A 12,580-nucleotide genomic window follows, 5' to 3' on the forward strand; every position below is an offset into this window, starting at 1 on the left:
ACAGAGCTGACCTCGGATCAGTGGTTAGAGGCAACGTACTCTATATATTTCATTTGAAATGGGAGGTAGCACTACACTGCAAAGAGAGAAGAACCAGGTCTGTTATATAGATTAAATTGTATCTACAAGGTTGTACAATGTTACCCTTTAGTGTTACCTAACTACAGTAAGTGGGACTCAGGTAACCATCATGAGAGCTCAGCTTCCTTGACAGAAATCAAAAGTACCCTCAGGAAAAGCTATACAGACACTCCTCACGTGAAAAACAATATTTCATTTAAAAATTGGTTCAAATTAGGTTAAGGTTAAGGTTAGGGCTAAGGGTTTGGTTAAGGTTAGGGTTAAGGTTAGGGTTGGGTTTAAGGTTTTAGGTTAGGGTTAGGGTTAGGTTAAGGGTAGGGTTAAGGGTATGGTTAAAGTTAGGCTTAAGGTTAGGGTTAAGAGTTTGGTTAAGGTTAGGGTTACGGGTAGGACCGAGACCTGGTCTATTTACCTCTGACTAAATGCAAATAAAAACGACCAGTCTACCTGTCTTCTCACAAATGTCCAGCAGATGGAGACAGATGCTATTATGTGGCCATGCCTTTCTCAAATACTTCTCATTCAGACGTGTGGGATCAATAGTACTTAATTTTTTCATCCAAAAATGCTCCTTAGTCTGTCTCTGTGTTAATGACCTCCCTTGGTTGGATTCCAACCCTCCTATTCTTAGTTGTGCTACTATATGAGATCTATAATGTGTGTATTGGTATAAGGTATAAGACTGAGAGTATGTGGTGACAAATGGGATAACATTTACATAATTACTGGTCACCTCATGCATAGGTTCAGTTCCAAATGTAGTGTCCATCTCATGCTCTGACGAGGGATAAAGTTTGTATGCTGTAAAAGTGTGGTGATTGGTTAAAATTGCAAGCTCTCTTCTTGTAGTGCGGTGATCGGACAGATATATGCGGTAATATTGGGATGATTTGACTGTTTCATGCGGTAATTGCAATAAATACTTTGCTTGGATCGTTAGTGTGTGTTGTTCCTTTTATTTGTATGATACTTTAAGATGTGGGAAGGTGGTTTCTTTTTAAATATAAGGGAGGCCTCTTTAGCACTTACCACCCTCCCCTTAATGCACTTGGTTTGCCTATATTGGCACTCATCATTTTCTTATACCTTTACTTTGTACTTGTTTTGTTTGATTGATTGATACTTTAAATTTGTTGAAAGTGTTTTCAAAAATAAGGGAGGTTTTCTTAGTATTTACTACCCTTATTTCTTAGTATTTACTACTACTACTTGATTTGTTCATATTAGCACTTATAACTTATTTATGTATAATTATTTACTATATTTCTTTAACGATCTAGATATTTTTGAGGTTTTGATTCTGTGGTGGTCTCTTCTCCCACAGAAAGCTCCAAACTCTACCAGAATGAAAAACATGTGCTCTGTAGTGTTTATAAAAGGCCACTAGGTGACATCCTATGGCCACGGGTGGGCCAAATGCATTAAGCTCATGCTGTACATGTTCAGGAGCCAGACCTGACCCCAGCATAAAGTGACAAAGGGGGCAGTTGAAATCACTGTGGGGCCCCAAAAAACGGGGTTCTTGCATTGGAGTTATATTGAATTTTGTTTATATAATCATGCTATTCCACAATAAAAAATCAAGTTCAAATATCGAGACTCCGGGATCATTGAGTGCTTTTGAAATCTGTAGCCTATCTCTGCTGAGCTGTATCAGAAAATGGGCAGCGACCAACAGCTAAGCCGTTTTGGTAATGAATAAACTCCAAGATGGGTATGGCAATTCACCTATTACATTCAGCTATGTGAATGCAGCCGTACATACATCTGTCTTGTCAAAATAATGCAAACTAAATGTTGAAATTAGTAGCCTACTTATTCTTGCATGCAAATAAAAATACTGAATAGCAGTTTGGCTTAGAATACTGACATAACTGCGAATGCGAACAAATGGAACAGAGCAAAACAGCGGTACCAAGTAGTAGGACAATAAAAAAAATATCAGATTGAGAAAGGCATGACACAGTCTATATTCAGGCTAGTTACATTAACAGTAAACAAATGCAGTAAGCAAAAGGCTAATGGAGATCCAAATAACCAAAACATAGCCTACAGCCTACTACAGTGAGATGCATTCATGCACAGCTGTCTTGCCATATAAATAGGCCTAAACAGGCCCGCTTAAAAAATGGAAAATCATGCCGCTCGCTCATGAGTTCAACAACACGTTGTGATATGGTACCATACCCATCTGTGAATCAAATTCGACCCCAGTAATAAATGAAGCAATGCCAGCATACAAAAACACTTCTCCAATGCAAATAGTTCCATTTACAGAAATGTAAACCAATAGGCTACCAAGGAAACCATAATAGAATGTAGGATCTATTTCTATGATGAAACTTACCGATATGTAGCCATACCCAGGGGAGTCAATTAGGTTCTTGCATCAGAATTATATTGAACTATGCTTATATCACGCTATGCCACAATAAACATAAAAGTGACAGGTTCAATGGCAATAAATCTTGCTGTGCTCCAACAGCACCATGGACAGCGACCCCACACACTAAAGCAAGATTTTGCTAAAAACCAACCAGCTAAATTGTTTCAATCGTACCTTTTCACAAAAGAGTTGCAATTTCCTTGATGCTCTGTGGAACTTCCTGAGTAATCGATCACGCCATTCTCCCTGAAATCATCTCAAGATAGCCTGCAGAGTTCTGTCCTACTATCCAGGTCTGTACCCAAACAATTTGAACTTCTACTTTTAAAAATCCACCTCTCTAAAAACAAGTCTCTCACCGTTGCCGCCTGCTATAGACCACCCTCTGCCCCAGCTGTGCTCTGGACACCATATGTGAATTGATTGCCCCCCATCTATCTTCAGAGCTCGTGCTGCTAGGCAACCTAAACTGGAACATGCTTAACACCCCAGCCATCCTACAATATAAGCTTGATGCCCTCAATCTCACACAAATTATCAATGAACCTACCAGGTACTTCCCCAAAGCCTTAAACACGGGTACCCTCATAGATATCATCCTAACCAACTTGCCCTCTATATACACCTCTGCTGTCTTCAACCAAGATCTCAGCGATCACTGCCTCCGTAATGGGTCAGCGGTCAAACGACCTCCACTCATCACTGTCAAGCGCTCCCTGAAACACGTCAGTGAGCAGGCCTTTCTAATCGACCTGGCCGGGGTATCCTGGAAGGATATTGATCTCATCCCGTCAGTAGAGGATGCCTGGGTATTTTTTTTAAATGCCTTCCTAACCATCTTAAAAAAGCATGCCCCATTCAAGAAATTTAGAACCAGGAACAGATATAGCCCTTGGTTCTCCCCAGACCTGACTGCCCTTAATTAACACAAAAACATCCTATGGCGTTCTGCATTAGCATCGAACAGCCCCCGTGATATGAAGCTGTTTAGGGAAGCTAGAAACCATTATACACGGGCAGTTAGAAAAGCCAAGGCTAGCTTTTTCAAGCAGAATTTTGCTTCCTGCAACACCAACTCAAAAAAGTTCTGGGACACTGTAAAGTCCATGGAGAATAAGAACACCTCCTTCCAGCTGCCCACTGCACTGAAGATAGGAAACACTGTCACCACTGATAAATCCACCATACTTGAGAATTTCAATAAGCATTTTTCTACGGCTGGCCATGCTTTCCACCTGGCTACTCCTACCCCGGTCATCAGTACTGCACCCGCCACAGCAACTCGCCCAAGCCTTCCCCATTTCTCCTTCTCCCAAATCCAGTCAGCTGATGTTCTGAAAGAGCTGCAAAATCTGGACCCCTACAAATCAGCCGGGCTAGACAATCTGGACCCTTTCGTTCTAAAATGATCTGCCGAAATTGTTGCCATCCCTATTACTAGCCTGTTCAACCTCTCTTTCGTGTCGTCTGAGGTTCCCAAAGATTGTAAAGCAGTTGCGGTCATCCCCCTCTTCAAAGGGGGGGACACTCTTGACCCAAACTGCTACAGACCTATATCTATCCTACCCTGCCTTTCTAAGGTCTTCGAAAGCCAAGTCAACAAACAGATTACCGACCATTTCGAATCTCACCATACCTTCTCTGCTATGCAATCTGGTTTCAGAGCTGGTCATGGGTGCACCTCAGCCATGCTCAAGGTCCTAAACGATATCTTAACCGCCATCGATAAGAAACATTACTGTGCAGCCGTATTCATTGATCTGGCCAAGGCTTTCGACTCTGTCAATCACCACATCCTCATCGGCAGACTCGACAGCCTTGGTTTCTCAAATGATTGCCTCGCCTGGTTCACCAACTACTTCTCTGATAGAGTTCAGTGTGTCAAATAGGAGGGTCTGCTGTCTGGACCTCTGGCAGTCTCTATAGGGGTGCCACAGGGTTCAATTATTGGACCGACTCTCTTCTCTGTATACATAAATGATGTCGCTCTTGCTGCTGGTGAGTCTCTGATCCACCTCTACGCAGACGACACCATTGTGTATACTTCTGGCCCTTCTTTGGACACTGTGTTAACAACCCTCCAGGCAAGCTTCAATGCCATACAACTCTCCTTCTGTGGCCTCCAATTGCTCTTAAGTACAAGTAAAACTAAATGCATGCTCTTCAACCGATCGCTGCCTGCACCTGCCCGCCTGTCCAACATCACTACTCTGGACGGCTCTGACTTAGAATACGTGGACAACTACAAATACCTAGGTGTCTGGTTAGACTGTAAACTCTCCTTCCAGACCCACATCAAACATCTCCAATCCAAAGTTAAATCTAGAATTGGTTTCCTATTTTGCAACAAAGCATCCTTCACTCATGCTGCCAAACATACCCTTGTAAAACTGACCATCCTACCAATCCTCGACTTCGGCGATGTCATTTACAAAATAGCCTCCAATACCCTACTCAACTAATTGGATGCAGTCTATCACAGTGCAATCCGTTTTGTCACCAAAGCCCCATATACTACCCACCATTGCGACCTGTACGCTCTCGTTGGCTGGCCCTCGCTTCATACTCGTCGCCAAACCCACTGGCTCCATGTCATCTACAAGACCCTGCTAGGTAAAGTCCCCCCTTATCTCAGCTCGCTGGTCACCATAGCATCTCCCACCTGTAGCACATGCTCCAGCAGGTATATCTCTCTAGTCACCCCCAAAAACAATTCTTTCTTTGGCCGCCTCTCCTTCCAGTTCTCTGCTGCCAATGACTGGAACGAACTACAAAAATCTCTGAAACTGGAAACACTTATCTCCCTCACTAGCTTTAAGCACCAACTGTCAGAGCAGCTCACAGATTACTGCACCTGTACATAGCCCACCTATAATTTAGCCCAAACAACTACCTCTTTCCTACTGTATTTATTGTATTTATTTATTTATTTTGCTCCTTTGCACCAAATTATTTTTATTTCTACTTTGCACATTCTTCCACTGCAAATCTACCATTCCAGTGTTTTACTTGCTATATTGTATTTACTTTGCCACCATGGCCTTTTTTTGCCTTTACCTCCCTTATCTCACCTCATTTGCTCACATCGTATATAGACTTGTTCATACTGTATTATTGACTGTATGTTTGTTTTACTCCATGTGTAACTCTGTGTCGTTGTATGTGTCTAACTGCATTGCTTTATCTTGGCCAGGTCGCAATTGTAAATGAGAACTTGTTCTCAACTTGCCTACCTGGTTAAATAAAGATGAAATTAAATCAAATAAATCTTGTAGGATCCCCCTCAAATACCTGTTGGATTAGTTGAGCATTACCTCTGGTGTAGCATGCTTCTTCTGTGCTGACTGAACATGTTTGTCTAAGTGGAAAATGAGTTACTTCATGTCTTGCTTCTGTGTTGTAGGAACCGGTGTATTTTTTCCCCCACTTTATATAGAAACCCAAAGGAGTCAGACATAACCACACAGTGGCTTTCCATAACCCCCCTACACACATCGCGACACTGCCTGTCTAAGTTTAACCAATCCTTTCTGGAGGATGTGAATTGTATTAATAACACCAAACATTTTATAATTAAATGATATAATCACAATACAGGCACAGCTGATCAGCATTATTGTATGGGACGCCAACAAATTCGCCTTCAGGGGACATGTGATAAAACATTCCTCTTGGATGTTTTGTCTGTTTGATTGACCTACTGAGGGAGGAACTAAACTTTGTATATTCAACCATATTCCTAGTCACCGTGCCATGGTTAAATGGTTCTCTCTTTCAGTTTTGCGCGAATGCTGCCATCTATCCACGGTTTTTGATTTGGGTAGGTTTAAATAGTCACAGTGGGTACAACATCTCCTGTACACTTCCTGACGGACTCAATCCCCGTATTCGTGTATTCGTCGATCTTATTCTCAGAGGCTACCCGGAACATATCCCAATCCGCGAGATCAAAACAATCTTGAAGCATGGATTCTGATTGGTCAGACCATTGTTGAATAGACCTTAGCACGGGTACTTCCTGATTGAGTTTCTGCCTATAGGAAGGGAGGAGCAAAAAAGAGTTGTCATCAGATTTGCTGAAGGGAGTGTGGGGGAGGACCTTGTAGGCATTTCGAGAAGTTGAGTAGCAGTTGTCCAATGTTTTTTTAGCGTGAGTAGTCAAGTCAATGTGTTGGTGGAACTTCGGTAACATTTTCCTCAAATTTGCTAAAATCCGCAGCTACAATAAATGTTGCCTCAGGATATATGGTTTCCTGTTTGCATTAAGTCCAGTGTACTTCTTTGAGGGCCATTGTGGTATCGGCTTGAGGGGGAATATACACGGCTGTGACTATAACCGAAGAGAATTCTCTTGGGAGGTAATACGGTCGCCATTTGATTGTGAGTTTTTCTAGGTCGGGTGAACAAAATGACTTGAGTTTCTGTATGTTATCACAATCACATCATGAGTAGTTAATCATGCACCCCACCTTTCTTCTTCCCGGAGAGTTCTTTATTCCTGTCTGCGCAACGTACTATCTTGAGAGAGCCATATTTCCATGAAACAGAGTATGTTACAATCCATGATGTCTTTCTGGAAGGAGATCCTCGCCCTGAACTCGTCTACTTTATTATCTAGAGACTGAACATTAGCGAGTAATATACTCGGAAGTGGTGGATGGTGTGCAGACCTCCTGAGACTGACTAGAATTCCACTCTGAATACCTCTTCTCCGCCGGCTGTGTTTTGGAGCAGCCTCTGGAACAAGTTCAATTGCCCTGGGGGATACGAACAAAGGATCCAATTCGGGAAAGTTGTATTCCTGGTCGTAATGCTGGTGAGTTACCATCGCTCTGATATCCAAAAGTAATTTTGGGTGGTATGTAATAACACAAAATAATTCTGGTCTAATAATGTAAGAAATAACATACAAAAAAGTAAATACTGCAAAGTTGCTTAGGAGCTAGAAGCAGAGCTGCCATATCTGTTGGCGCCATCTTACTGAAAATATTCATTATTATGATATAGCAAATAAACTGGGCCTTATATTTATTGTACATTTTGAAAAAACATTTGATTTGATTAGATTGTCACGCTGGTGTAAAGGATTTGGAGACAGGCGCAGGAATACATCATCTGGGTTTTTAATACATCCAAAACAAACACGTATACAAAACACTGGGATGTACTCAAACTAAAGAGCGAGGGTAAACCTCGTAGAACGACATGGAACAAGAACCATAATACCCAATGCACAAAACACGCAGCACAGGCTGAGACAACGCATAGGTGTTCTATACGGAAATTGGTCTACACGGACAAGTTCTGGCCTGGTTTAGATCTTATCTGTCGGAAAGATATCAGTTTGTCTCTGTGAATGGTTTGTCCTCTGACAAATCAACTGTAAATGTCGGTGTTCCTCAAGATTCCGTTTTAGGACCACTATTGTTTTCACTAGATATTTTACCTCTTGGGGATGTTATTCGAAAACATAATGTTAACTTTCACTGCTATGCGGATGACACATAGCTGTACATTTCAATGAAACATGGTGAAGCCCGAAAATTGCCCTCGCTAGAAGCATGTGTTTCAGACATAAGGAAGTGGATGGCTGCAAACTTTCAACTTTTAAACTCGGACAAAACAGAGATGCTTGTTCTAGGTCCCAAGAAACAAAGAGATCTTCTGTTGAATCTAACAATTAATCTTAATGGTTGTACAGTCGTCTCAAATAAAACTGTGAAGGACCTCGGCGTTACTCTGGACCCTGATCTCTCTTTTGAAGAACATATCAAGACCATTTCAAGGACAGCTTTTTTCCATCTACGTAACATTGCAAAAATCAGAAACTTTCTGTCCTAAAATGATGCAGAAAAATTAATCCATGCTTTTGTCACTTCTAGGTTAGACTACTGCAATGCTCTACTTTCCGGCTACCCGGATAAAGCACTAAATAAACTTCAGTTAGTGCTAAATACGGCTGCTAGAATCCTGACTACAACCAAAAAATGTGATCATATTACTCCAGTGCTAGCCTCCCTACACTGGCTTCCTGTCAAAGCAAGGGCTGATTTCAAGGTTTTACTGCTAACCTACAAAGCATTACATGGGCTTGCTCCTACCTATCTCTCTGATTTGGTCCTGCCGTACATACCGACACGTACACTACGGTCACAAGACGCAGGCCTCCTAATTGTCCCTAGAATTTCTAAGCAAACAGCTGGAGGCAGGGCTTTCTCCTATAGAGCTCCATTATTATGGAACGGTCTGCCTACCCATGTCAGAGACGCAAACTCGGTCTCAACTTTTAAGTCTTTACTGAAGACTCATCTCTTCAGTGGGTCATATGATTGAGTGTAGTCTGGCCCAGGAGTGGGAAGGTGAACAGAAAGGCTCTGGAGCAACGAACCGCCCTTGCTGTCTCTGCCTGGCCGGTTCCCCTCTTTCCACTGGGATTCTCTGCCTCTAACCCTATTACAGGGGCTGAGTCACTGGCTTACTGGGGCTCTCTCATGCCGTCCCTGGAAGGGGTGCGTCACCTGAGTGGGTTGATTCACTGATGTGGTCATCCTGTCTGGGTTGGCGCCCCCCCTTGGGTTGTGCCATGGCGGAGATCTTTGTGGGCTATACTCAGCCTTCTCTCAGGATGGTAAGTTGGTGGTTGAAGATATCCCTCTAGTGGTGTGGGGGCTGTGCTTTGGCAAAGTGGGTGGGGTTATATCCTTCCTGTTTGGCCCTGTCCGGGGGTGTCCTCGGATGGGGCCACAGTGTCTCCTGACCCCTCCTGTCTCAGCCTCCAGTATTTATGCTGCAGTAGTTTATGTGTCGGGGGGCTAGGGTCAGTTTGTTATATCTGGAGTACTTCTCCTGTCCCAATCGGTGTCCTGTGTGAATCTAAGTGTGCGTTCTCTAATTCTCTCTTTCTTTCTCTCTCTCGGAGGACCTGAGCCCTAGGACCATGCCCCAGGACTACCTGACATGATGACTCCTTGCTGTCCCCAGTCCACCTGACCGTGCTGCTGCTCCAGTTTCAACTGTTCTGCCTTATTATTATTCGACCATGCTGGTCATTTATGAACATTTGAACATCTTGGCCATGTTCTGTTATAATCTCTACCCGGCACAGCCAGAAGAGGACTGGCCACCCCACATAGCCTGGTTCCTCTCTAGGTTTCTTCCTAGGTTTTGGTCTTTCTCGGGAGTTTTTCCTAGCCACCGTGCTTCTACAACTGCATTGCTTGCTGTTTGGGGTTTTAGGCTGGGTTTCTGTACAGCACTTTGAGATATCAGCTGATGTACGAAGGGCTATATAAATACATTTGATTTGATTTGATTTGATAGGTAATCACACAACCAACGGACATGGGAAGAATAATCGACAGCCCAATAGGGAAAACAAAGGGCACATTTATACAAACACAATCAGTGATGAATTGGAACCAGGTGTGCGTAATGACACAGTTCAGTGCAGCCCAGAAGGCCGGTGACGTTTACCTCTAGAACAGAATGAGCAGCAGTACCAGGGGGATCCGTGACACAAATGGGACTTCTTAAATGCATGTCTGAAATACTTTACCTTTGGCGAGTCCCTCATAAAATGGGTAATGGTCTTGTACCAGAACATAAATAATGGCTACTATCAAGAGCAGTGAGAGAGCGTTGCTCACTCTAACAAGTATCTATTTTTAATTGGAATTTAAATACTGGCTATAAAGGTGAGAAATAACAGATATTGAAGGATTAGACGTGTATGGTTTTATGACCAAGAGTTATACCTATTGTCACGCCCTGATCTGTTTCACCTGTCCTTGTACTTGTCTCCACTCCCTCTAGGTGTCGCCCATCTTCCCCATTATCCTCTTGGTACTTATACCTGTGTTCTCTGTTTGTCTGTTGCCAGTTCGTCTTGTTTGTCAAGTCAACCAGCATTTTGTTTCTCAGCTCCTGCTTTTCCCCAGTCACTCTTTTCTTGCCCTCCTGGTTTTTGACCTTTGCCTGTCCTCACTCTGAGCCCGCCTGCCTGAGCACTCTGCCTGCCCCTGACCCTGAGCTTGCCTGTCGTCCGGTGTCTTTGCCTCTACTCTGGATTACCGACCCCTGCCTGCCTTGACCTGTCGTTTGCCTGCCCCTGTTGTTGTAATAAACATTGTTACTTCAACACAGTCTGCACTTGGGTCTTACCTGAAGCGTGATACCTATGCAGAAAATATCGCTTACCATCTCTGTCCTCTTGCTGCCCAATAAGATTAAAAGATTTTGCCAATCTGTCCAGTCTGAAACCAAATTATGATAAGTGCTTAGTATTTAAACTTGGATCTTAAAAAAAACTCCAACTTTGTACTACTATGTAGTGTACCAATTACATGGACAGACATGTTACTGGAATACGTTTACCTGAAAACATGAACGACCTTGTTAAAATATATTCTGAAGCGACATTTAAATATATTGATAAATATTGCAACCATGGAAAGGCAACCATTTTTCCATCCATGGAAAAGTCACATTAATAAATGATTTAGCAGTCTTTCCATTAATTTATCTTCCTTCTCCAGATAATACTTTCTTCAAACAATATAAACAGAAAAATATAAAAATGTATATGGAACAATAAACCTGAGAAAATATATGTATAACTCATTTCAAGAGGGAGGTACCGAGTCAATGTGCGGGGGTACAGGTTAGTCGAGGTAATTGAGGTAATATGTACATATAGGTAGGGGTAAATTGACGATGCATAGACAATAAACAGAGAGTAGCTGCAGTGTATGTGAAGAGTGTAAAGTAATGTGTGTGTGTGTTTTGTGTGTGTGTGCATGTGTGTGTGTATTGGGGTATCAGTGTAGTATGTGGGTGTGTGTGGTTAGAGTCCAGGGAGTGTACATAGAGCCTGTGCAAGAGAGTCCGTGCAAAAAATTATAATAAATAATAATAAAAATGGGGTCAATGCAAATAGTCCGGGTAGCCATTTGATTAACTGTTCAACAGTCTTATGGCTTGGGAGTAGAAGCTGTTAGGAAGCCTTTTGGTCCCAGACTTGGCGCTCTGGTACAGCTTACCGTACGATAGCAGAGAGAACAGTCAATGACTTTGGTGGCTGGAGTCTTTGACAATTTTTAGGGCCTTCCTCTGACACCGCCTAGTACAGTATAGAGGTCCTGGGTGGCTGGAAGCTCGGCACCAGTGATGTACTGGGCTGTACACAGTACCCTCTAAAGTGCCTCGTGGTCAGATGCCGAGCAGTTTCAATACCAAGTGGTGACGCAACCAGCCACGATGCTCTCGATGGTGCACCTGTATAACTTTTTGAGAATCTGAGGTCCCATGCCAAATCTTTTCAGACTTCTGAAGGGGAATAGGCATTTTCGTGCCCTCTTTACGACTGTCTTGGCATGTGTGGACCATGATAGGTTATTAGTGATGTGGACACTAAGGAACTTGAAGCTCTCGACCGGCTCCACTACAGCTCTGTCAACGTGAATGGGGGTGTGCTTGATCCTCCTTTTCCTGCTGTCCACGATCAGCTCCTTTATCTTACTCACTGCCAGGTCTCTGACCTCTTCCCTGTAGGCTGTCTCATTGTTGTTGTTGATCAGGCCTACCACCATTGTGCCATCTGCAAACTTAATGATGGTTTTGGAGTCATGCGTGGCCATGCAGTCATAGGTGAACAGGGAGTACAGAAGGGGACTAAGCACGCACCCCTGAGTTTGTCCCCGTGTTGAGCATCAGCGTGGCGGATGTGTTGTTGCCTATCCTTACCACCTTCCAGTTGCAGATGTTCAGTCCCAGGATCCTAAGCTTAGTGATGAGCTTGAAGGGCACTATGGTGTTCAACGCTGAGCTGTAGTCAATGAACAGCATTCTCACATAGTTGTTCCTTTTGTCCATGCGGGAAAGGGCAGTGTGGAGTGCAATAGAGAGCGTCATCTGTGGATCTGTTGGGGTGGGACCCAATTGTTGTGGGTCCAGGTTTTCTGAGATGATGGTGTTAATGTGAGCCATGACCAGCCTTTCAAATAATTTTATGGTTGCAAATGTGAGTGCTACGGGGCAGTAGTCATTTAGTGTCTGCTTGAAACATGTGGGTATTACTTACTGGGTCAGGGAGAGGTTGAAAATGTCAGTGAAGAA

Source organism: Oncorhynchus mykiss, chromosome 8 (genome assembly GCF_057628025.1).
Source record: "Oncorhynchus mykiss isolate SJ-2025 chromosome 8, ASM5762802v1, whole genome shotgun sequence".
In the NCBI taxonomy this organism is placed as follows: Eukaryota; Metazoa; Chordata; class Actinopteri; order Salmoniformes; family Salmonidae; genus Oncorhynchus; species Oncorhynchus mykiss.